Source organism: Elaeis guineensis, chromosome 16, assembly GCF_000442705.2.
Source record: "Elaeis guineensis isolate ETL-2024a chromosome 16, EG11, whole genome shotgun sequence".
Taxonomy (NCBI): Eukaryota; Viridiplantae; Streptophyta; class Magnoliopsida; order Arecales; family Arecaceae; genus Elaeis; species Elaeis guineensis.
This window is the reverse complement of record NC_026008.2, coordinates 31,345,775-31,369,109: the sequence shown is the minus strand read 5'-3', so window position 1 is coordinate 31,369,109 and position 23,335 is coordinate 31,345,775. Positions and strand designations below refer to the sequence as shown.

The window sequence follows — 23,335 nt, the reverse complement described above, 5'->3', positions numbered from 1 at the left end:
AGGTCGAGGTGCGGCAGGGCCAACCACTGGTTGTGGTCTCCAGAAAAAATTTGGATGGTTTCTCCAGCCGGGGTTATAAGTGATCAAATATGGATCGTTTCCTAGTCTGCGAGCTTGTTGGACTTGAGCTTGCTGAACCTGCTCGTGCACAAACTCAGAAAATTAAGGTGTGGCTGGGCATTCATTAACAAAATGGTGCGGACTTACACATAATGCACAAACTTCTTGGATTGGGTTAGGTGGAATTGGGGATTATCCAGTATTTAGAAGACGGTCTAATTTTTGGGACAGTTCATCTACCTTACTGTGGATATCCATGACATTTTCAATCTGATAAATTTTACTTCTTTTTTGTTGAAGCATGGGTTGTTCTCTAGAGATGGCAGACATATGATGTAGGAAATTCTCACTAAGTGTTTCAAAAAGCTGCCAGGCTTCATCCTCACTCTTTAGCATGAATGTCCCACCACATGATGTATCAACCATTTATCGGTGTTTCTCTGATAGACCATCATAAAAATACTGACAAAGTTGCCATTTAGGGACAGCATGGTGTGGACATTTACGAATGAGATCCCTTAACCTTTTCCATGTCTTATGAAAAAGTTCACCCTCCAATTGGGAAAAACTGGTGATAGCTTTTCTAATTTGATTTATTTTTCCAATTGAAAAGTATTTCTTGAGAAATTCTCTCTGAAGATGATCCCAAGTTGAAATGGTTATAGAGTCTAAGGAGTTTAACCAATGTTTGGCTTTGTCCTTAAGTGAGAAAGGGAACAGTTTCAACCTAAGGGCATCATCTGAGAAGTTTTGGATTTTTACTGTGGTACAAATTTTTAGAAATTCATCCAAGTGTTTGTATGGGTCCTCGTTACTAAGTTCATAGAATGATGGCAATATTTGAATAATGCTAGACTTAATCTCATATTGGGTAGCTTCTACTGGAGGTGCTTGAATGCATGGAGAGTAGGTATACGAGAATGGAGTGAAGTATTCTCTCAATGAGCGTGGAGGATTAGCCTCACCAGGTGCAGCCATGTTTCTAACTCGGACAGTCCTAAGAGTCTTTTCTAATTCTTCATCTAATGGTTGCAAGTCGGGTTTTAGTGATTGTCGACCTAACATGCAACTTAAAAGGTCTAGTAGGACTATCCTAGTCTGTTAAGGATTTTTTTTTTAAGAAGAGAGGAGAAGAGAGAAAAAAGTTCTAAAGAAGAGATCCTAAGAAGTCCTAAAACTAATAGAAGAATTAGTTGAGGTTAGAATTTAATTACAATCAAGTTAGCACGCAGTGGACTCTCTATCCTAAAGTTACCCTAGTTCTAGACAGCTCCTAACTGTAGTTAGCCTTCAAGCCCTCCAAGTCGGAGCTTGACCAACCAACTGGTCAGGTAAGTGTAAGGTTGGTGGGAGTCCCCCCGTTGCTTTTCTTAGACACCAATTAAATTGGCCAGGTCAGCGAACGGAACCGATTAGAAACCACCTTCCTTCGGGCCCAGTCGTCTCGCAAACTACTTGCCTAGACACTAGCTAGCTGACCAAGTCTAACCCGATTCAACTCTCAGGGTCACTTGAACTAATGAGCTCGAAATCCTTAGGGGTCAATGTCTAATTAATTTTAGATTAAGGTCTAGGTTATGCAAATGCAAGAGAGTGATTTATGGGCCAAGAAAGGATGATCAAATCCCCACCTTATCTGATTAATGGGTTATTGCCCTTAAGATTAATTATGGAGATGAGATGCAAAGAAACAAGGTGTCCAATCAAGTTAGAAATTTTTATATTTGAGGTTATACTATTTTAGTTAAGTGTTATGAAATGTCAGTGGTTTTTTTTTTTAATTTCAACCGTGTCAAGATCCCTGGCAATGGTGCTAAAATTTGATGCGTAGTTGTTGATAGCATCAAAAATAACTTTACTCACTACGTAGGTAGGATGAGTCGAGATCGTATCCTCAGGGACCTTGGGCTAAATTGAGATTACAAAATAAAAGAAAGAAGTATTGTTTTGATTTAAAAAATAAATTATTTTAAAATTGATGTAATTAGAAAATAAAGAGCTCGGGAGTTTTGAATTAATTTTGTACTAGCAGAGTTGTATCTCTTTTTTAATTAAATAGATGCGATTAATCTTAAAAAAAATATCATCTTTTCTCAGCACACCCTGTACCCATAGATCATGGCGTGTCTCCAGAAATTACTAGGTAAACAACTCTTCTTTCTTCAGCACGCCCCGTACCCATAGATCACGGTGCGTCTTCAAAAAGTAAAAGTTATTCCTAATATTAATCTAACAGAAAAGCATAAATAAAAGCATATGAAAGAGAGCAAATAAAGAACTCATGACGATTTAAATAAAAAGCATAATCTTTATTACATATAAAGAAATACAAGAAAGTTTAGAACAATAAACCATCTCTGTGTCGTTACAAAATTTTTTCTCTACTCTCGAAACTGTTAGCCTAGCTGCTCATGGAGTAGTCCATTTCTATTCCTCTATACAAGACTCTAGAAGAATTTCTGGGCTCCCCCTCCAATAAGAGTACAAAAACCTTTTTATAGGTGTTAGGAGGGAGGAGTTTTACATGATTTTTCGATGTGAGACTAAATAAAATACTAATGACTAAAAAATGGATGGATGAGATGGAAAGATCACAAGCAGATAAAGAAAATATAAATTTTTTCTCTTGAAGCATTTTCAAATATATATTTCCTTCCATCTGTTCGTCTGTCCCCACGAATCCCGCGCACCCGCTGCCTACCATGCTGCGCCCTCGCTCGCGCCCACGCTCGCCCGCACGTCTGACCACGCATGCCCGCCCGCGCGTCCATGCCGCGTGAACACTACCGTGTGAACACTCCTTTTTTATTCCAAAAAGAAACTTTTATTTCTTCACAATGACGTCTATATCCTTTTTGGATTCCTTACATAGTATCTTCATTTTCTATAATACCGTATGCATCCTTCTTTTATTTAAATTTTATTTTATGTCTAATTTTCTTCAAACTTGAGTCTTTTTGATCTGTGAATCGGACTCTTTGTATCGACGATCACCTTTTCTGTAAAACATAAAAAGAAGCATCAAATTCTTAATAAATAAAATAAATTAAATATAATTTTTTACTTTAAATGACTTAAATTAAGTGTTTATCAAGTGACAAAATGCTGGAGAGATCATCTCATCAATCGATGAATGCTGGATTCTCTATGTAGATGGATCCTCAAACACCACAGGCATGGAAGCAGGATTGATTCTAACTAGCCCAGATGGAGTGGTCACAGAATATGCTTTGTGCTTTGAGTTTCTCACCTCCAATAATGAAGCCGAATATGAAGCACTGGTGACGGGACTGAGGATGGTAAAAGATCTAGGAGTGAAGCACCTTAAAGTTCATAGTGACTCATAACTCATTGTCAGTCAGATGCAGAGAGAATATGAAGCTCGAGAGCCGAACATGATGTACTTATAGAAGGTCAAAGATCTTGCCTCCAACTACGATACAATGAATATCCTGCAGATACCATGGATGGAAAACATGCGGATCGACCTACTTTTGAAGCTAGTGATAGTAGCTGCGACTGACTTAAAGAGGACCGCATATCTCGAAACTCTTGAAAAGGCGAGCATCAAGGAGCATGAAGTGATGCAAATTGACCCTGAGCCGAGCTGGATAAATCCCATATTATGTTGTTTACAAGACAAAATGTTGCCTACTGATTGAGACAAAGCTAAAAAGTTAAAATATCTTGCCGCCCAATACCTCATCTACGACAAAAAGTTATATAAAAGATCATTTACCCTACCTTTGCTTTGGTGCCTCCGTCCTTTAAAAGTTGAGTATGCTCTATGAGAAGTTCATGGGGGGATCTACGGCAGTCACTTAAGGGGTAAGGCCCTTGCTCATAAAGTGATACGACAGGGGTAGTTCTGACTGATCATGCAGAAAGATGCTGTCGATCTGGTGAATAGGTGTAACCAATGCCAAAGAACTTCAAATATTCAGTGCCGACCCTCTACCCTTTTGGCTATGATTACAACCCTTTGGCCTTTCGTTCAATAGGGAATGAACATCCTTGGATCCTTCCCAATGGCTGCAGCATAGAAGAAATTTTTGCTTGTCGCAATAACTACTTCACTAAGTGGGTGGAAGTAGAAGCACTAGCGACTATCACTTCGACGAAGGTTTGTGACTTCATGTGAAAATCAATCATATGTTGATTCAATCTGCTATGAGCGATTATCATCGATAATAGACGACAGTTTGATAATCCAAAATTCAAAAGATTCTGTAATGGATTGGGCATCAACCATAGGCTGACTTCTGTAGCTCATCCTCAGAGTAATGGTGAAGCTGAGGTAACGAATAGGACCTTACTGTAGGGATTAAAAGCTTGGCTCGATCAGGTAAAGGAATTATGGGTCGAAGAGCTATATTATGTGCTATGGGCATATCGAACGACTCAACGACTTTCAACAGGAGAAACCCCTTTCAGGCTGGCCTTCGGCACTAAAGCCGTGATACCACTTAAGATCGGCTTGCCTATGCTGCGGGTGGAAGAATTTAATACAAACGATAACTCCTTTGGTCTAAGAGCAAATTTAGACTTACTAAAAGAAATATGTGAGCGGGTGCGAATTCGAATGACTAACTATCAACAAAGGGTAGCTCAATATTACAACTTTCGAGTTAAAGAAAAGTCTTTCTTAGCAGGATAGTTAATTCTTCACCGAGCTGAAGTCTCTCATCCAATGGAGCGGTCGAAGCTTGCACTGAACCGAGAAGGTCCTTACCACATTACTGAAATAGTCCGATCAGGAGTTTACCAACTCAAGCGGCTAGATGGAATTCCGATCTTCAGGACTTGAAACGTAAAAAATTTACATATTTACCACCCTTGAACTGTAATGATTCATTATTTTTGAATCGAATAATAAATTATTTCTTTTATTTTATTGAACTATGTGTTCTTTTGAAAAGTGTATGCTTTTTGCCTACGGACAAAATATTGAATGTTCACCATACAGATGTCTGAAACATGCGGTCCTCGACTATGGTCGAGGAACAGAATGTGTTCTCCATCAACATAATATGCAGTCCTCGACTATGATCGAGGAACAAAATGTGTTCTCCATCGACACAACATGCAGTCCTCGACTACGGTCGAGGAATAGAACGTGCTCTCCATCAACACAACATACGGTCCTCGACTGTGGTTGAGGAACGAAATGTGTTCTCTATCAACACAACATGTGGATATGTTCTCCATCAACACAACACATGATCCTCGACTTCAACCAAAGAACAGAACGTGTTCTCCATCAGCACAACACATGGTCCTCGGCAACGGTTGAGGAATCCAATGTGGTCTCTATCAACACAACATGCGGTCCTCGACTACAGTCAAGGAACAAAACATGTTCTCCATCAACACAACATATGGTCCTCAGCTACAGTCGAGGAATGAAATGTGTTCTTTATCAACACAACATGCGATCCTCGGCTACAGTCGAAAAATGCAATGTGTTCGTCATCAACTTAAACAAATGGTCCCTGGTTGCAGTCGAAGAACAGAATATATTTTTCAATAAAATGATTTTTATTCATCATCGAGAGAATCGCCTACGACTAACAATTGCTATCTCGAAGAACTTAATGAAGATCAATAATTGATTTCAACAATTGGCTAGATAAAAAAATATTTTCATTGAAAGAAAAAAAATTGTACAAGTAAAGATCGATCCGTTACAAAATACCTCGACGATAATCGAGGTTGCAAAATGGTACTGATCAAAGAAGCTCGGACATGCCCAAGCTGGGATACAGGAAATCAAAGTGAAAGCAAAAAAGCTTTAGGCTTGGGGGGCAGGCAGATCTTCAACTTCGGCTCAGTCAGAAAGAAGGATAACAGTCGGAAGTGCGGCTGAAACCGCTTCCTTGACTCTCCTATCCTCTCGCTCTAGGCTGAAGAGATCTTCAATCTGTAGACCTTCATCTCCGCCATTGCCAACCTCCTCCTCATCGTCAGACTCCAATAGACTGAAGTCGACATTTGGAGCCATCTTCTTGACTTTTTCTTTGAGGTTGGCAATACCCTGTACATACGAGGCAACTCTAAAGTCCGCTTTGATATCGCAGAACTCGACCAAAGATTTGAAAGCCTCAACCGCGATGACCTTGGCGGCCTTCAACTCATTCTCATACTATTTCTTCTCGGTCGATAGCCGAGCTTCAGATTCGACCTGAGTTTTAGAGAGCTCGGATTCTAGTCACTTTATTTTCTCCTCCAGCAACTTAGCCTTCTCTTCGATCTTAAGCTTTGCCAGTTAGACGTCATCCATCCTTCTGCTAGCCTGGCTGACCTTTTCCTCGACCTCCCTTGAGATGCACCAAGCTTCACACATCGCCTCGATATAGTAGTCTACATGATGGGCGAGCTAAAAAAAAATTTAGTATCAAATATCAAGATCGGTAATGATCGATCAACATGGGGAAGATCGTCACTTACCCGAAGTATAGAGTCGTATGCATCATGCATATGGAATGCACTGCTTGAAGGCTTCGATGTCGATTGACAGGAGGATCGACTGGATCAAGAACCGAACAACTCAAAAATTGTTTATGTCTATCCTGATATCCTGGGCCTCAGCATCTGAAGAAGCTCCCACTAGAGCAGAAGATCCGACCTGTACGTCGGTTGGTCATAAAGATATCTTCAGGAAAATTTAGGGCCTCCCCGAACTCCTCTGTGATGAAGATGTAGAAGCTCAGGGGGCAGGCTCCCCTGGAGTAGCCGATTGCAGCGACACCACTGCCCTCGCTGGTGCCGATGATTTTCTCCTTGGAGTTTTGCTCGGCCTTGAGGAGCCCCTGGCAATGGGTTGAGCAAGAACAGCCTCAATGTGGCTACACTTTGGAGCTGGGGCCACACTTGTCTTCTTTCTCTTCATTGCCCGATGAAGAGCCTTGGCATCCTTGAGGTCTATTTCTACATTGCATACAAAGTCAATAAAAGTACAAAAAATGACGAGCTAAAAAAGATTATGAAAAGCAACTCACTCTTTGGGTTAGCTAGACTTAACCCGGCTCTGAATAAAGTATCCTCCAGTAAGAAACTTAGTTAGTGAAGGGGGAGTCTAACCGAAGATCCGCTTTAACACCTCCTCCTTGACGTTAGACAAAACTGGAGCTCTAACCGCTGACCTATAAGGTCTATCCCATGATATGCAGAAGCCTAGGGTTGCTCAACCGAGAAGAAAAAAAAATGCTCCTTTCAATTGTGAACTGAGGAAGAAGCACCTTGGAAGAGTCGATGTCTCCATCGAGAAGAAACATACCACTACTCGTTCTCTGTGGGATGCTCCTTCAATGTGAAGGAGGCCCGAAGAAGACGAGAGGTCGGCTCGACCCCAAGAAGAAGGCAATGAGGGAAGAAGCCTATGATCTGGCACCATGAGTTCAACCTCTCATCTTCTTTCACCCGGCCTGGACGAGGAAGAACTATTCTTTCCCCCAGAGTGGCCACCTCTAGTTTATACTCAGAAGGAATTTGGTATTTTAATCTGAGGACTTTTAAGTCTTCGGAGGAAAGGATAGAATCTACCCTATATGGACCGAAGTCCGAAATCTTAGATCTTCTCAAAGAACAAGCTATGTCAGTTACAGGGTCTACATTTCTAAGATTATCCTCCGAGCTTAACATCTCGGGGGTAACACTCTTAACATCGTTGTCTGAACTTGATGCTCTAGGGCCTACACTCCTAAAGCCATCACCTGTGCTCTAGGTGTCGGCAAAAAAATTAGAATCACTAATGGCTAAAAGAAAGAAGGGCTAACCTGAAAGAGAAGTGGCCGAGCAAATAGGGGACGAGGAACGGAGGAAGACCAACAAGCTCGGCTCTATCCAAGCAAGATCGCAGAATCACCAAAGTGCCAGAGTCCCTCCCTTTTTTGATTAGTAGAAGCAATAAAAAGGAATTTACCATGGCCTTATTTATAAAACCCCAGAATGGCTCCGATCTACTAACGATTTACCTCCCCTAATCGATGTTCGACAAGTATTGCCTGATGATTGATCAAAGCAGGGCTTCCACGGATCTGAGGAATTGATGCTCCAGATTCAAAGATGGTTCACCTCAATCGTTCGATTCTTGATGCGTGTCCTTAGTGAATGGTATTCCTCTCAGCATCAACCTCAGATTAAGTACTCTCTTCAGCCAACCTATTTGTAGCTCGATTTTGAGAGTGGGGGGCATTTATTGTAGATCTATGTCTCAGCCTCGACCTAAACAACCTTATCATCATTGAGCAAGTTATAGCTAAGCTACATGAGATTGTATTTACTGGATTGGACAGACACAGTGATCGTCTAGTATAATTTATTGGATTAGCAGTAAGTCTTCTTCCTCAGTTTGATTTTTTTTACCTCAACAGCCAATCTACTTCAAGCCGATCAATTTCAGATAGCAAGATCCTATATTTCTCGACCATGATGACCTACTAGGTCGGTTGTTGTTGAGAAAGACCTACTAGGTCGGCTGTTGCTCAGAAAGATCTATTAGATCGGCCCTTGCTGAACTATTATATCTATCTACAGACTCTTTCTATCCGAATCTGGAATGTCCAGATTAGGTAGGATTTCTTTACGATTAGATCTCCCATAAAAAAAATCTTCCTCTGAATCTATCCATCCGATAAATCTAAATATCATCAGGACTCCAAATCAAATACGTCTCAAACTCTTCTCCTATAAATAAAGACTCTAGGACCCTACAAGGTACGTAATCAATCGACTCCTAATTCTTGCCTCTCATCGTTCTTCATCTCTTGACTTGAGTATCGAAGGGTCTATACCAGAGCCAACCTTTCGACGTGGACTTATTTTGCAGGTGTTCAGGTGAAGCTATAGCAGAAGATCTACATCGGCTACGACAACTTCGATGTCCGACCTCAGGCTAGGAGATCGGCAGCAATAATATATATATATACATATATACATACATAAATATATATAATATATATACATATGTATGTATGTGTGTGTGTATATACATAGATATATATATGAACATATTTATATACATAAATATACATATGTATATATGTATGCTTAAATCTTTGAATACATTTAGATGCTCAGCTTCCCATCCGATTGAGATATTTGAAAAAACAGAAAGGAAATACCCAACACAAAACTACAGCCATCGCCTGAGCTTCCTTTTGGCTGCTCCAAGCCTTCCACCCACTTCTCTTTCAGCCACTCCAAGTCTTCCACTCGCTAGGAACTCATAAGGATGAAAAAATTAGAGGAAAAAAGAAAAAAATATAGGACAAATCATTGAAAATAAAGGAAACATAGAAAAAAAAATTAAAATCAATAAAATAAAATAAATATGGAAATAAATCTGATTATCAGGAGGATGAAAGAATTTGAGCTCCAAATCTTTGGATATATTCGATCCCTCCCAGCCTCCCACCCAATTGAGACTTTGAAGAATAGAAAAAAGAAAGGAATTACCCAACACAAAACTCCATCCATCATCTAAGCTTCCCATTCGGCCACTCCAAGCCTCCCAACCGATTGGGACTCCTGAGGACAGAAAAATAGAGGGAAAATGGGGAAAACATAGGAAAAATCAATGAAAAAGAAAGAAAAATGAAAAAAATCTTGGTCATCATAGGATTTGAGTCCAAAATCCTTGGATATATTCGGTCGCTCCCAGCCTCCTACATGATTGAGACTCTCGAAAAAGAAAAAATGGAAAAAACCTAAGACAAATCAAGGCAAAAGGAGGAAAGATGGAAAAAATCTCTCCTTCCCATGCACTGCATGGGATACATTTTTAAAAATAATATTTAATTTTATTTATCTACTTTATAATATATATTCTATATATATTTTAAAAATAGTTAAAATAACTTAAAAAATCGAATGTTCACCGATGACTGGCACGACCCCAACCGGCTCACCACCAATATCTTCAACGCCCATGCCCACCACCCCTTCAACAACAACCTTAGGAAAGTCCTTGTCCATGAGCTTGACCATGGCCTTATCACTGTCACCCCCTCCATGTCCTCCTCCTCCTCTACCACAATGGCTGTTGGTGGTAGGGACACCGTCGGTCCAAGAAAAATGATCGAGCTTTCATTCGCCATCGGCGAGGACTCCGACTCCCTGGCCATTGTCCAAAAGTGATAGTCCCAGATACTAGATTGGTGGGTTGCCTGCCAGGCAGGGGAGATGGTCACCACCATTGAACACCAGACACACCAAGCTGAGATCTCCGCCCTCACCACACCACACAGCTCCTCTCCATGCGCGTCGCCTCCTTGCTTCGCAATTCGTCCCCCACCTTCTCTGACACCTCCACCACCTCTGCTCTAATTGAGACTCCTAAAAAAGGAAAAAAGAAAAGAAATACTATTGGAATTCGAGGTGTTATGCATGCAGAATTTTTTAAAATAATTTTGAACATATAGCAGAAGATAGATTAAAATAAATTTTAATCAACGCATGCATAGATCTAATCTAACACCTACAGATCTATTTTATATGATGAAAAATAAGATAGCATGCATCTGATTTTCAAATAAAATAATCAAAAATTATATTGGTGATCATATCACCTACATGAAGCGTCAGACTCGTTCTTCAGATCAGATCTGAGGATGTCTGCAGGTTCTATTGAAGCAGCACATGTATCCGATCTCTACAGATATCTACACAGGACTGATACAGATCGAAATGTCTGAGACTATTGAGGTACTAGCTCTCTTGCAGATCTCATTCTTTTAGATTTAGATCTGATCTTCTTCTTTGACTATCGTAGAAGAAGATTTGCAGGAACTGCTATCGTGTAGCACTAGAGGAATGCCAAGTTAAACTGGGAGAACTCCTCTAATTTTTTTCTCCTTTTCAGATCTCTCCCTCTCTAATTTCTCTCCTTTTATGGCCAACTAGATGAGGGATTTGGATGTGCGAAAGGAGGAAGGAGGATGGGGCGGCACAAGGTGGCTAGCCTGATTTTCTTATTGTGATTGATGGTTCCACACCCCAGCCTTTTTATAGATGTAGGCCAAAAGATGGATAGAGTTTAGTTATTTTTAAACTCTTATCTAATAAGAGCTTAAGTTAAACTCAATCTAATCCAACCCAATCAGATAGAGATAGAGAGAGAGTCTCAAAGAAGAGGGACGCCAACCTTTGGCACCTCTCTTTTCCTTTTGTCGCATGCCAAAGGAGGGGGCATGCATCCCCATGCATGCCCCCCCTTTCTATCATGAGATAGGAGAGAGAGTCCCAGTAAGCTTGAGATTCTTGTATAGTTATCTAAATAGGTTCAATTTAGATCCAATTTGAGTCTGATTTGAATTCGATTTGATTTTGATTCGAGCCTGATTCATTTCAGACTCATTTCTAATCCAATTAAGAATTAATCTTAAATTTAGATATCTAATTAGACTCAGTTAAGTCAAGACCAAATAAATTAAATCTGATTTAATTATTTAGGACTTGATCTTCCAACTTGATCTCATCAAATTAGATTGCAACAATTGCAATTAGATCCTCCTAGTTAACTGTTAGCTGATCTTATCATTATAACTTTTGCAGATTGATCCAAATTATCAATCATATTAATAATTTGATCATGATCCAGTCATTTGATCTGATCAAACCTCTTATGTGTGTGATCCTATAAGTTTTGTTCTATCTAGTAGTGAGATATACTATGATCTTTATCATAGCATCATCGAAACATCTTTCGATGGATTGAAATAATTCTACCTTTTACTCATCAAGGATCATCGATCTGAAATAATCCAAGTGAGCTCTCACAATCCACTAGTGATGCCTAGCAGTATGTGATGGTAATCTAGCAAAATAGAATGGTTAGAATCCCTAGATGTAGTTATCATGTGATTCAGTTTCTCTGTCGTGAGTTCTAATAAGATGGAGGTTATGAAAATTCATCAAACTACAATATTTGTCAAATGAAAGATTCGATTAGCTCAAGTTCAAATCATGATACCGATGGAAACTTCTTTCCATCTATCACCTTGCTGTGGCTACAGACTTAATGACCCAGCCTCTCAAATTTAATAAGACTACTCCTTATCTACTAAGATCGATAGATCCCTTTTAAGTATGCACCCTACTCCTACAGTGAATCTACTGCAGCTAACATCCATTATAAGGATCCATATGGTTAGGGACCATATTTATGTGTAGTCAAACTATAGCAACTGTACTATGAGCAGCCGAGGCACCGTCGATAAAGAAACCACTCACACCACTATAGTATTAAGAAGATTACTGACGAGTGAGTAGACATCCATATGATCTCTTGTTTAGTTACACTTAGTATCAATATTCTCTAACAACCACCCGCACTCTTACTCAGTATCTCCACACTATAGACTAAAAACTCATCTACCTCGAAGAAAATGATCCGTGCACCAATCTAATCAGATCATTCACCGTCCCTATGATGATCCATCAATCAAAAATAATTTAAAAATTAATTACATCTATTTCTAATTTTCAATACTTGAGAATATGTATCTTTAAGTCATTAATTTTTAGGACTATTCTTGGACACATTAGATAAGGATGAAAAGAAAAATATCTTTTATTGATTATCAATAATATTTAAGTATAAAAATATGTTCTAGAATTATTACAATGTGTCAGCCATATTGACTTTTCAAGACATATATCTAACAATTTTTCACTTGTCCTAAAGTCAGTTGGCTACTAACCTAAGTCCTATCTTCTCAAGATGGACTTCAGTCTTCTACTGGCTCAATTGCTTCATTAGTGGGTCTGCCACATTATTCGTGGAGTCTACTCTTTGTATCTCAACATACTTCTTCTCGAGATAGTCACGTATGATATGATACCATCGCTCGATATGTTTGGACTTTTGATGAGATCTGGACCCTTTAGCGACTGCTATAGCGCCATTATTATCATAGTATAAAGCGACGCTAAGTTCTGCGATGAATTTCTTATATAAGAAGGCTTTGTTTGCAGCATCCGAGGTAGTGGCATATTCAGCTTTCATTATCAAATCCAAAATGATGGACTACTTGGAACTCTTCTAGTTCGTAGTTCCACCATTGCATATGAATACACAACCTGATATAGACTTTCTATCATTAGGATTAGACAAAGTCTGAATCAGCGTATCTTTCGATTCACAGCTCCGATCCTCCGTCAAAGATCAAGAACAAATTCTTAGTTCTTTTCAAGTACTTAAGGATGTTCTTTATAGCTATTTAGTACTCTTCATCTGGATTCGACTGATACCTGCTCGTGACACTCACAATAAGGACAATATCAGGTCGAGTACATAACATAGCATACATGAGGCTCTCTATAGTCGAAGCATAAGGGATCTTGCTCATGTGCTCAATTTTCTCAGATGTGCTTGGACACATCTTCTTGGAGAGAGTGATACCATGTCTAAAGGGTAGAAGTCTCTTTTTAGAGTTTTTCATGCTGTACTTCTTCAGTACTTCTTCTATATACATTTTCTATGACAAATCAAGCATCTTTTTAGATCTATCTCTATAGATTTTTATTCCTAAAATATAGGATGCTTTTTCTAGATCTTTCTTGAAAAATTTTTTGGACAACCATCTTTTGATCGAGGTCAGCATGAGAATGTCATTCTTAATAAGGAGTATGTCATCCATATACAGTACGAGAAATGTGATAGTACTCTCATTAACCTTCTTGTAGATATAAAGCTCCTCCTCATTCTTGATAAAATCAAATATTTTGATTGCATCGTTGAAACGAGTGTTCCAATTTTGAGAAGCTTGCTTTAATTCATATATGAATCTTTATAGATTGCGGACTTTGTGATCTTCATCACTGGATGTGAAACTCTTAGGCTGCTTCATATGGATATCTTTCTCAAAATATCTATTCAAGAATATCATTTTTACATCGATCTGTCAGATTTTATAATCATAAAAAACTACAATGGCAAGCAGTGTACAGATGGATTTAAGCATAGTCACAGGTGAAAAGGTATCTTGATAGTCAACGCCTTCGTGCTGACTACAATTTTTCACCACGAGCCTAGCTTTATAGGTCTCTACCTTATCATTTATACTTTTTTTTTGTAGATCCATTTATACCTAATGGATACTATACCCTTTGGTGGATCCACTAAGATCCATACTTGGTTCGAATGTATTGAGTCAATATTTGACTTCACAGCATTCAACCATTTTTCAGAGTCAATATCTGACATCACCTCATCATAGATTTTAGGATCATCTCTATGACCCTTATCTTCTATGAGGAATATTTTTTCTATATCCTCTACAAGCATACCTAAGTACCTTTTAGGAAGATGGGAGATCCTACTAGATCTGTGAGGTGGAGGAGAAACTATTGGCTCAGTATTAATTGGTTTATCTGGTTCAATAGCTCGTTGCTCTTCAGAGACTTTTTGTTCAAGCTAAATCAACCTCCCATCGCCACCATCCTGGATAAACTATTTTTCTAAAAATATGACGTGTCGACTCACAATCACATTGTGATCGTCTGAAAAGTAAAAGTATTATCCTATGAATTTTTTAGGATACCCAATGAAGCGAGCTTTCATGGACCTAGCCTCTAATTTATCAACCATTTATTTTTTGACATAGGCTGGACATCTGCAAATTTTGAGATAACCAAATCTCAATTTTTTACCATGTCATATCTCATACGATATGGTAAGAATAGATTTAGAAGGAGCCTTATTTAATAAATTAATTATGATTAATAGGGTAAAATCCCAAAGATACAAGAATAAGTCAGTAAAACTCATCATGGATTGGATCATATTTAATAGGATCATATTCCTCTTTTTGTGCTATTTTTTCTGAGATAACCCAAAATTTTTTCACTAAGATATTTTCCTCCTCAACCTAATCGAAAAATCTTAAGAGATTTATTTATTTATTTTTTTACTTCACTTCTAAATTTTTTAAATTTTTCAAAGACTTCAGATTTGTGTCTCATCAAAAATATATATCCATATCGTGAAAATTTATTGATAAAGATAATGAAGTAGTAGTGACCACCCCTAGATTGTACATCAAATGGGCCACACACGTTAGTATGTACCAGTACAAGTAATTTAGTGGATATTTTTTCATGTCCTATAAAGGATAACTTGATCATTTTTTTTTAAGACAGGATTTATAAATTAGATACGACTCAGAATTAAATGAGCCAAGAATATCATTCCTTTTCAGTTTGTTTATCCTGTCCTCTCCTATATGGTCAAGTCTAAGGTGTGACATGTACTTGTGGCTAATGTCATCTCTGGATCATTTATTTCTTACGGCATTGACTAATTACTCATTTATGTTTACACTCACATCGACATGCAGGTGATAAAGACTATCAATTAAAAGACCTCATGCTATCAATTTATTTCTCAAATAAATCAAACAAAAATTTTTATTGAAATTAAAAATAAAATCTTTTTGTGCTAGTACAGATACGAAAATCAAATTTCAGCTAGCCACAGATACATAATAGCGATCTTTTAAAATTAATCTAAAGTTTGATGGTAGTTGAAGAGGATAGGTTCCAATAGCTTCAGTAGCAACCCTTGCTCCATTACTGACCTAAAGGATCATTTCATCATACCTTAATCCTCTACTATCTACTAGATTCTACATAGAAGTATATATGTGAGCACTTAAATCAGAGTCTAATACTCAACTAGATGTAGAGAAAACTGTTAGGTTAAATTCAACAACAAGCATATCTTTTGAAGGTTTATCATCTTTTTTGATCTTCATGTTTTTTAGGTATAGCGGATAGTTCCTCTTTCAGTGGTCATCTTTCTGACAGTAAAAATATTTTCTTTTATCTGCAGCCTTCTACGGAGTGTCCTTCTTCGGCTTCTTCTCCTTCTTCTGCTTTTTCACATGCTTATTCTTCTTCTTCCTAAAAGACTTTCTCTTCGAAGAAGGTACTTACTCCACAATAAGAATGGAGCCCCTTGAACTCATCAAGGTTGCCTCAGTAATAACCAACAAGTTGACAAATTCGAGTAAGATATAGTCCAACTTGTTTATATGATAATTTACTATAAATTGACCATACGAACTAGTAAGGGATTGTAAGATCAGATCCAATTGTAATTTTTTCTGCATCATCATGTCGAGCTTCGCAAGCTCCTCCAGACGTTGATCATAGTTATATAGTAATTGTTGATCGACTTTCCTTCGTGTATTTTAGATTTGAAGAGTCTCTTCAATACTTCAAAATACGTAGAGTAGTTCTGCTCACCATACAACTCTTGTAGATGAGTGATTATAGCCCTGGTAGTTGGTATGTGCTCATGCTGGCTCCATAACTCATTCGTCATAGAGGCTAGTATGTAGCACTTGATCTGATTGTCATCATCCGTCTACTTTTCATGGGCTATCCTCTATTCAGCACTTGGACGGCTTGGCATAGCAGGGGGTCCTAGTCAAGCACATACCCTATTTTCTCTAATATCAAGACTATCTTGAGGTTTCTGAGCCAATTCTTCAAATTGATTTCAATCAGACGGTTGGACTTTAAGATGCGGGCTAAAGGTTCGAAACTGACATGATTAAACTGCAAAGAGTAGAGATTTTAGTTAGATATTTATACTTAATTTTATATTTATTCTAAAAATTTTAAGAATAAATAGGCTCCTACTATTTTCTTGAATCTCTCATACTCCCTAGATGGAGAAATAAAAATCCGAATGCGACATAGATTTTTAGTGGATACTGCGGTTCCATCGATGTACGTGCACCTCATCTGATAGATATTGATAACACGTTACACCGATGAGTGGATAACTCTTATCCAATACTTCTCAAGCCTGTTGTAGCGATTCGATCGCTAAGTCATGTAGGCCGACTTGATAGAAATTGGCTATACTCCTTAGTTAAGTCAGATTCATCGTTCAACATAGGTGTGAAGTCATCATTGGATCTCTCATCTGACAGATATTGGATCCAACCCTATCATCACCCTGCATTAATCCTTTGCTATAGAGTGGTTGCATGTTTTCGGTATAACTGAAATACTGTGACCAGTCGAGAATAATCAACACCAGTAGCATGCCCATACATCTATAATAGTGGAAGACCACTAGACTTAATATGTGCGAGGAGGTTTTGATTTAGATCTCATCTAATCAATCATCACTATGACTCATCTAATTGGTATGGGTTAAACCAAACCACCAAGCAACCACATTCAAAATCCAATCTATCAAATTGGTCAGGTAAGTGGAGATCAGTGGGAGGCACCCCCTTAATAGATCAAGGGTTCTAATTAAATAACCACATTTCAAGCACTTGCTTTAGGCACCAATTGGTCAATTAGTTTTAAATAGGTTAGCTTAAGTGATTCAGGTTTGAGCCACTGAGCCGAATCAGGTCTTTGAGTTAATCAATTTAATATATGGATATTAATTGATTCGATCAACTATAACTATTATTTGATCCTGAGCACTCTTGATCTAATTCTAATTAACACTTGACTTAGTTTGATCAACCGCTCAAATCGATTGGGTTCTATTATATTTAAATGGAAAGTCCTAGGTGTAATTCAATTACTAGGCTTAATTTGATTTACCCATATCCAATTAACTATTCATAAAGTTTAATTTCAGATCTAAATTCTAAATTTTAGATTTAAAATACTTGTATGAAATATTAAATTAAAATCTTGAAACTAATTTTCAGATCTAAGCATGCATTCATACATCTCATATATAAACAAAATCAGATCTAAACATGAAAATACTTTTCACATATGTATAATTTCATATCTAATCTTAACAATTTAGATCTAATCATATCAATCCAAATCTCAACATATAAATTCAGATTTAATCATATGACTTCAGATCTTATTAGAAATCAGATCTCATCTGATTAGAAATCAGATTTTAATTTATTTTTCATTCATATGAACCCATGGCTCTGATACCTCTTTTAGAATTTGAGGTGTCCTGCATATAGAATTTTTCAAAATAATTTTGAACATGCAGCAGAAGATAGATTAAAATAACTTTTAATCTACGCATGCATAGATCTAATCAAACACCTATAGATCTAATTCATATAATGAAAAATAAAATAGCATGCATCTGATTTTATAATAAAATAATCAAAATTATACTAGTGATCATATCACCTATCTGAAGTGCTAGATTCCTTCAGAATTGATTTGAGGATGTCTACAGGTTCTGATGAAGCCGCACATGCCTTCAACCTCTATAGATATCCATACAAGACTGATACAGATCGAAGTATCCGAGACCATCAAGATGCTAGCTCTCTTGCAGATCTCGATCTGATCTCTTGCTTTGACTGTCGTAGAAGAAGATCTATAGGAACTATTGTCACGCAGCACTAGAGGAATGCCAAGTTAAATTGGGAGAACTCCATTTTTTCTCTCCTTTTTAGATCTCTCCCTCTCTGATTTCTCTCCTTTTATGGCTGGCCAGATGAGGGATTTGGGTGTGTGGAAGGTGGAAGGAGGATGGGGTGGCACAAGGTGGCTAGGCTGATTTTCTTATTGTGATTGATTGTTCCACACCCAAAAACCCTAGCACTTTTATAGATGTAGGACAAAAGATGGATAGAGTTTAGTTATTTTTAAACTCTTATCTAATAGGAGCTTAAGTTAAACTCAACCTAATCCAACCCAATTAAATAGAGATAGAGAGAGAGTCCTAGGGAAGAAGGGTGCTAACCTTTGATGCCTCTCTTCTCTACCCCTCCTTAGGGCTGAAGGAGGGGGGGCGCATCTCCACGTGTACCCCTCCTTTCTACCATGAGATAGGAGAGAGAGTCCCAGTAAGATAGGAACTCTTGTATAGTTATCTAATTAGATTTAATTTAGGTCCAATCTGAGTCCGATTTGAGTCCGATTCGAGTCCGATTCGTTCCAGACTCATTCCTAATCCAATTAGGAATTAACCTTGAATCCAGATGTCTAATTAGACTCAATTAAGTTAAGATCAAAAAAATTAAATCTGATTTAATTATTTAAGACTTGATCCTCCAACTTGATCTCATCAAATTGGATTGCAACAATTGTAATCAGGTCCTCCTAGCTAACTGTTAGCTGAAACTGTCATTGTAATTTTTACAGATTGATCCAAATTATCAATAATATTAATAATTTGATTATAATCCAACCATTTGATCTAATCAAACTTCTTATGTATGTAATCCCATATGTTCTGTTCTGTCTGATAGTGAGATATATTATGATCTCCATCATATTATCATTGAAATACCTTTCGATGGATTAGAATAATTTCAACTTTCACTCATCATGGATCATTGATCTGAAACGATCCAAATGAGCTCTCACAATCCACTAATGATACCTGACAGTACATGATGGCAAATCAATAGAATAGAATGGTTAGAACCCCTAAGTGTAGTTACTGTGTGATTCAATTCCTCTATCATGAGTTCCAACAAGATGGAGGTTATAAATACTCATCAAACAACAATATCTATCAAATAAAAGATTCGATTAGTTCAAGTCTAAATCATAATACAGATGAAAACTCTTTTCCATCTATCACCTTGCTATGGCCACAAACTTTAAGATCCAGCCACTCAAATCCCATAGGACTACTTCTTATCTACTAAGATTGATAGATCCTTTTTAAGTGCGCACTCTACTCCTATAGTGAACCTACTGCAGCCAACGTCTATTACAAAGATCCATATGGCTAGCTAAAGACTATGTTTATGTATAATCAAACTACAGCAACCTCACTGTGAGCAGTCGAGGCACCGTAGGTTAAGAAACCAGTCACATCACTATAACATCGAGAAGATTACTGATGAGTGAGTAGGCATCCATGTGATTTTTTGTTTGGTCATGCTCAATACTGATGTTCTCTAACATCCATCCGTACTCTCACTCGGTGTCCTTATATTATAGATTAGAAATTCATCTATCTCGAATGAAGTGATCTGTGTGTTAATTTAATCAGATCATTCACCGTCCCCATAATGATCCATCGATTGGGAGCAATTTATACTACTACAAAATAGAGCTATGGCAGTGGTTAAAAACTGCCACTGTAATCCAAAAAATTGCTGCAATAGCCTAAGGCAGCAGTTAGACAACTGCTGCCACTGTTGCCGTCGTCATAGGCCTATGGCAGTGGTTTTTTGGGATATGATAGTGGTTGTGTCAACCACTGCCATAGAAAGGTATGGTAGCGATTTTGTAACCGCTGCTATAGCCACTACCGTACAGATATGGTAGCATTTGTCCAATTGCTATCATGTAGCTAAGACAATGGTTGTCTAAACCGCTATCATAGCCTTTCATCAATCAAAATGGCTGGTAGGTAATGGACGGTGTCCGACCGATGGAAGGGGGGACAGGGAGCCTCCTGCCGACCGATGAGAGGGGGGTGGGTGGCATCCGAGTCCATCGGGGTGGTGGCTGACAGAAGAGAGTGGGTGGGCTATAGGGGCTGCAGTGATGGGGGACAGTCAGGGGCACCGACGGTCGATGGGTGGGTGGCGATGATGGTGGGGGCGGTAGTGGTGGGTTGGGGCACTGACGACGGTGGTCGACGGACGGGCGGCGACGGGAGCCTCGGGTATAGAGAGAAAAAGATCATGAAATGCTCAAGCCCATGCTATAGCTGGTGGAAAACCTAGGTTATATATATAGATCATTCATTTCTTCTACAATCGATGTGAGACTATTACAATCAATCATAGGTTGGACCTATCGCAGCGGTTATGGATAACCACTGCTACAGATCAGCCTATGGCAGCAGTTATTGGTAATCACTGCTGTAGGTCCAATCTATGGTAGTGGTTGGTGATAACTGCTGTCATAGAGAGATATGGGAGCTGTTATACCTAACCGCTATCATAGGTAGAGATATGACAGCAGTTAGTAAATCACTGCTATAGATCTATAGCAGCGATTATTACGCAACCGCTGCTGTAGCGGCAGAATATAGTTTTTTCCTATTTTTCTCTGAATAGGATATAATTTTAAAATTTAAAATTCATCTTCATCGTTCGTTATCTAAATAATTATCGTTAAAGTATCGTCACAAAGACCATCTCGATCCGATAGCCCTAGATATGTCGATCATTAAAATTTGATTTTAACGATCACAAACGATCGCATAATGATCTGATAGATAGAGATCACTGATGGGTTATAAAATTTACAACAATGATCTCAATGATATTTATATTCCACTATCAAAATTTTACTTCAATCGGACATCATTATCATAGTTAAATTAGCACATTATGATTTGATCCGTTAAATAAAAAATAAGTAATGAAAAGGCCAAACGACGTCTGACTATAAGGCGACTTTTTAGATCAATAATTTTTACTACTATTTTGATCATTTAGATAGTGATGATCGTAAAATTCAAACCACGTATATATGAACGATTTAAAACTATATGTCGCTTGCTACTCATTCTTAAATTCTTTGAGTAATTGTACTTATGCTTTTGTAAGATATGCTCAAGTGGATTCTAATATATACGCATGGTTTGAATTTTATGATCACTACTGTACAAATGATTAAAGTATCAATAAAAATTATTTATCCAAAAAATTACCTCAATCGGATATCGATTGGCCTTGTAATCATTCATTTTTTATTTAATGATCAAAATAATTTTGTACTAAATTGACCATGCTAATAATGTTCGATTGAAGTAAAATTATGATAGTATACTATAAATATCACCAAGATCATCATTATAAATTTTTAAATTTATCGATAGTCTCTATTTATCAGATCATCGTGCAGTCATTCATGACCGTTGAAATCAAATTTTAATGATCGATAAAGTTAGGGCTATCAGATCGAGATGATCTTTTGTGAAGATACTCTAACAATAATTATTTAAATAATAAATGATAAAGATGTGTTTGAAATTTGATTTCACTATTACAGGTTCACGTAATCATCCAAAATTATTTGTAAGTATCGACTAAATTTTTTTAAAACTTCAATTTGAGAGGTAAAATAATATTTTTTCATAAAATTATCATCACAGTCACGTAAATTTTGAAAAATTATATGAAATCAAAAAAAAAAATCACTGAAATCTGAACTCTGAATCAAAAGTTATGGAATGACAAAATTTTTACCTACGACAATGGTTATAATAACCGCTGCTGTAGGTCCGACCTACCACAGCGGTTATGAATAACTGCTGCCATCGATCATCTATGATGATAGTTATTCGTAATCACTGCGATAGGTATAACCTACGGCGGTGATTATCCATAACCATCATTGTTGGTTATGCCTACCACAGTAGTTATCATAATCACTACCGTAGGTCAGACCTATCATAGAATTTACTATAACCGCTGTCATAGGTAAAATCTATGGCAGCGATTATAGTAACTACTGTGGTAGGTCTGACTTACAATAGCGGTTATCCGTAACCACTGCCGTAGGTTAGACCTACAGTAGCGCTTACTATAACAGCTGCCATAGGTAGGTTCTATGGCAGCGATTTTAGAAACCGCTACTGTATAAATGCTGTCATAGTCTCTTTTTTAATAGTTTTAGAAATTAATTATATATATTTTTAATTCTCAATACCTAAGAATATATATTTTTAAATCATTAATTTCTAGGATGATTCGTGGATACACTAGACAAGAATGGAAAGAAAAATACCCTTTATTGATTATCAAAAATATTTAACTATAAAAATATCTCTTAGAACTATTACAATGTATCAACTATATTGACTTTCCAAGACATACATCTAACAAATACCCAATGCAAAACACCAGCCATGATCTAAGCTTCCTTTCGGCTATTTTGCTCTTTTGTTCTCTCTCTCTAAAATCTTAAAACCCTAAGCCTTGAAACTCCTCTTTAATCAAACTTGTTTTGCGTTCAAAATCTTTCCTCGAGGCCTTCGATTCGCTTGGATTTGGAGGTTTTTCTCTAGCTTGGGAGCCCTAAGTTGGAGGGTGGCCTAAGATTTTTGTGGTTGCTGATTGGGTCTGTGGTCACCGATTGGGTGCAGTTCGAATGGCAGAAGGGAAGATGCATCCATCGGAGGATGTTGTCCTCTCAAAGCTGGTCAAGGAGGCGTGGGCCAAAAAGGTTTGCTGTGCTCTTCAAAGACATAGCACGAAGAATAAATAAATATTATAGAGACTTTGACATGTGGCATATTAAGAAATTATTTTATAATCTTAGGTGTCAACATGGAATACCATCCCTAATATATGCTTATCATTTTACTGTTATTATATAGATTGAGAGAGAGAACGTTAGA

At 37.7% G+C, this 23,335-nt stretch overlaps 1 non-coding gene across 1 annotated transcript; it reads left to right on the top strand.

Annotated features, from left to right (window-relative positions):
* Window positions 1–544: 544 nt before the first annotated feature.
* On the top strand, window positions 545–650 carry LOC140854431 (small nucleolar RNA R71). Its single transcript, XR_012137646.1, has one exon. It is a non-coding gene; the product is annotated as a small nucleolar RNA R71 (small nucleolar RNA).
* Window positions 651–23,335: the final 22,685 nt, after the last annotated feature.